Genomic DNA, 4,704 nt, shown 5'->3' on the forward strand with positions numbered 1-4,704 from the left:
ACAATAAATTTTTTATATTTTTTCTCTCGGTTGACGCCTCTTCGCCAGACGAAGATACACTATTCGGCATCTTACCAGAAACTACTGTTTCCCCCATAGGGGAAACACACGATAGTTTTCGAACGAAGACTATCACACAAAAACAGTCAATGGAAACTTGCACTTACTGTACAGACGCACTCAAATAATAAGTAATAGTCCAAATTCACGGAGTGGTTATACCGCTAAGCATTTCAACCGGTGTCACACAGACGAAATACCGCTAAGCATTTCGCCCGGCGTGCTAACGTTTCTGCCAGCTCGCCGCCTTTCAGTTTCTATCTATCAAATCCACAACCTAGACTTCTATCGGCCTGGAGCTATCGTAGACGATACTTTCCCTAAGTTCCACCCAGTGGAACTGAACCCAGCACCGTGTGTATGTACATATGTTTGTATACCTAGTGGCAAATTGCTAAATTCATCTATTTATGAGTTCAATTCCTGCTGCCACTTTAGCCACAAAATTTCATACTTTTACAGTCGTTCAAAGTAATAATGAATCTCTCAAGTAATATGTGGTGAATTTTTTCTCTTATATTAGATATCCAGACATCAATATCACTATAATAGATATTATTGTAAGACTTTAGTTAAGTAGAGGACAGTTTCTCATTGGAATTTTGTACAAACAAGAAACTCCTTAGACACATCATGTGAACTCCTCTGCTGTATTCATACTGTTATTGATAACCATTGTTTTGTTGTTGTTGTATCAACCTAAGAAAGTATTTATCAGGCAGCAGACATATGATCAATATCTCGTGTGTGCGACTGTTTAGTTTATATTTTCATTCCTATTTGATCTGAGACTCTATTATCAAAATTGTGCTTCTGCACTTTTGTTCTTTTTTTTAGAAAAATAACGCTAGGTTAGCTATTGTTTAAATCTATCATGGCTGCTATTTCTAGCGAACATTCTTTGTGATCGATTCAGATTTTTAGTTGTTACAAAATGCATACATACATAATGCATACATATATACGTACATACGTATGTATGTATGTATGTATGTATGTATGTATGTATGTATCGTCTAGACAATTTCGATTAAAATTTACTCCCAACACCACAATTAGCTCGCCTTCCAAAATTATCGTCACTACACCTGCTACCACGATGTGCAGGAATTTGAAGATGATCTCGTTATCTTTTAATTGTTCATACTTTATCTTTTTCAGTCATTCGAGTGCGGCCATACTGGAGCACCGGCTTGAAGGATTTCAGTCGGGAAAAAATCGACCGGAGTACTTACTTTGATAGTTTAGTATTTAGTCCTTCAATTTCTTCTACTGAAATACTAAATTACGCGGATGTAAATAAATCAACACAGGTTGTCAGGCAGTGTGGTTGGACAAACACACAGGCACACACACACACACACACACACACACACACACATCGGCTTGGAGCTTTGAAATAAACATGCTCAAGGTGCCATATAGTAGAATAGAACCTGCAACCATGTGGTTTCGAAGCAGGCTCTTAACCACACAGCCCCCACCCCACAACACAACTCATAGATCTGCGCGTGGCTAAGTGTTATTTCTACTGTTTAACACTAGGCAAGCCTGATCAAGCTCCCCTATAATGCATGACGACGCTACAGCCATGACTATTCCGCCTTCTTCCCCGTCGTCAAGCATCATCTAAATGATTATTTAGACAACATTATTTAATATGTAATTTTTATTTATTTATGCAACCTTTTAAAGCCTAGCCAGGCTCCTGGGCCCGGTTTCTCGGTTTCTATGGCGTATGTGTCCCCCTCCCCCAGCTGGACGGGACACCAGTCCATCGCAGCGTTACTCAAGAAACAGGAAGAAAGAGTGAGAGAAAGTTGGGGCAAAAGAGTACAACAGGGGTCACCACCACCCCCTGCCGGAGCCTCGTGAAGCTTTAAGTGTTTTCGCTCAATAAACACACACAACGCCCTGACTGGGAATCGAAACCGCGATTCTCAGACCTCGAGTCCGCTGCCCTAATCACTGGACCATTGCGCCTCTACATTTCATATGTAATACCTCCTTATTATTAAAGATAATATGATGTGATGTGAGAGGTATTTAGCTGGTGTTTTTAGCTGATTAGACGATTACTTAGTGGGCTGCTTCTATGAAGTCCACGTGGTCGATAAGGTTATAATGTACAGTCTGTGACAACAGTTGAATGTTTAGAAGTAAAACAAGTGGTAGTAGTAGTAGTAGTGGTGGTGGTGATGGTGGTGATGGTGGTAGTGGTGGTGGGATGAGAGATGACGGAGGTAGGGGGCAGGAAGTAATATTGGATCGAAGTGATTGATAGGTAGAAGAATGGGCTGTCTAGACGATAGTAGTTCAATGTAATTGAAAGCAAATTAAGACTGATGATGTGAAGATTGATTGATCAACTGTAGGAAAACACATTAAGACATTATTATTATTATATAACACAGGCGTACAGTCAAACAGACAGACAGACAGCAATTAAATCTTGTGGATTGATATTATATACACACATGTATACACACAAATATATACACATACGTACACACATAGGTACATGCATACATACATACATACAAACATAAATTTGTATATATGTGTGTGTATATATAATTATATATTTTCATTTGTGTATGTCGCTACATATACATAAATATACGTTGTTTATTTTCAAAATCAATGCCTGAGTAACTTCGAGGTTACTGACAGGCTTTTTATTGTACAAATACAAATAGAGAAACCTATTTATCTATCTCACTAATAGGTTTATCTGATTCATCATTCCACAAAAGAATTATTTGAATTTCTCTCGAAGTTTCTAAACTCTTATCATTAAAGGTTTGTTTTGTCCAATTGTAGACTGCCTTCAATGTCTGCAGGAGATGCTGTTTCGAGTTCCTTGGTTAGCTTCGCCTTTTTCTATACAATGTTTTTCAGCCCAACAAATGCGACTCTTATCCTTTGATAATGTTAAAAAGTAGCTATTTTTTTCCTCAATTCCATTTTTTTATAGTTTACACAAGCACGGAGTATTTCATTTTGAAACTTAAATCTTAAATGTTTTCCTGCGAAAGAAAGCGGTAAGCTGACAGAATGGTTAAGCATACCTGGCAAAATTCTTTGCAGCACCGAAATTGATGTCAGAAATTGATGCCAAATTGATACCAGAATTTGAAACCAATATTTTTCTGTGAAGGATCGTGGTCTAGTGGTTATTGTGTTGCACTCACGACCACTTGATCATCGGTTCGAGTCACGGACTAGGCAGCGTTTTGTGTTCTTGAGCAAAACACTTCATTTCATGTTGTTCTAGGCCGTGGGGCGACCGGTGTGCCAAAGAATAGACCGAATGTTTCCCCAGCATGTCATAAAAAGGCGACTAAAAGCGGTTGATGTAAGATTTGCAATCCGACCTCGTGAAAGCCTCATCAGCGACGACTTTCCAAAACAGATCCATAAAGCTGGAGGGTTGTCGCCTGAGTGGTGCAAAGGCACCGTCCACAAGGAACAGTAGGTGATCATCAACAAATATCGAGTGCAATGACAAGCTGTTAAAGCGCATGCTCCCCATATACTTCCTTTTAGCGTAGTATCATTGTCTTTTACAAAAGTCGAGAACTGACTCCTGTGTTGTTAGTCAACCACCTAGAAAGAGACACCGAACTTCACTCAGATTGCACCACTACGTCTTAGAGATAAGAATATCTTTTATGTTTTACTCATTTCAGGCATAAGACTGCAGCTATGCTGGGTCACTATCTTGAAGAAATTTTAGGCAAAGAAATCGATCCCAGTACGTAATTCTATAAAGACTAGTACTTATCCGATCGGTCTGTTTTGCCGAACCGCCAAGTTACGGGGATGTAAACACATCAACACCAGTTGCCAGACGAAGAGGGAGACAGTCACACAGTCACACATACACACACACACACACAAACATACACATACACGCACACACGCACGTATATAGGACGTGCTTCTTCCAGTTTCCGTCTACTTAATCTACTGACGAGTCTTTGGGCGGTCCGAGGCTATAGTAAGAAGACACTTGCCTAAGGTGCCACGCAGTGGGACTGAACAATGCAGCTGGAAATCAAACTTCTCACCACACAGCCATACCTGGTAGACAGAATATCTGATAGATATTCGATCGACCAAATTCCAGAAACAACCATTGAGTAATCCGACACTACAATAGAACATATACGTCAAACTGTCACGCACTTGAAACGAACCTAAAAACAACGAGATTTTAAGACAGAAGTTCATAACCACGAGTCTAAATTTAATTAATTGTAACGTAAACGGTCTGTTTTCTAATATAAATTATAAATTAAACGATTGAAATGCAAATGGTTTCACAAACATGTAATTAGTTTATGTAACTGTTTTATATTTTCAAAACTTGTGATTCTCTCCAAATAAAACAAATCCTAAGAGAAATCGTTGGTCAAATTCAACAACCAATACAACCAGCACTTCAATGTCTTCTTTTCTAGAAGTTTCTCCTTTGATAATTTCTTTTAATGATTAATTAATTAATTAATTATTACTCGTAAAGTTATGATTGAACGTAGAACATAACTAATACAGAAAAGGTAATATACACACACACACACATACACACACATATGTATATATATATGTATATGTATATATATATATATATATATATAT

The sequence above is a fragment of the Octopus bimaculoides genome, chromosome 10 (assembly GCF_001194135.2).
Source record: "Octopus bimaculoides isolate UCB-OBI-ISO-001 chromosome 10, ASM119413v2, whole genome shotgun sequence".
In the NCBI taxonomy this organism is placed as follows: domain Eukaryota; kingdom Metazoa; phylum Mollusca; class Cephalopoda; order Octopoda; family Octopodidae; genus Octopus; species Octopus bimaculoides.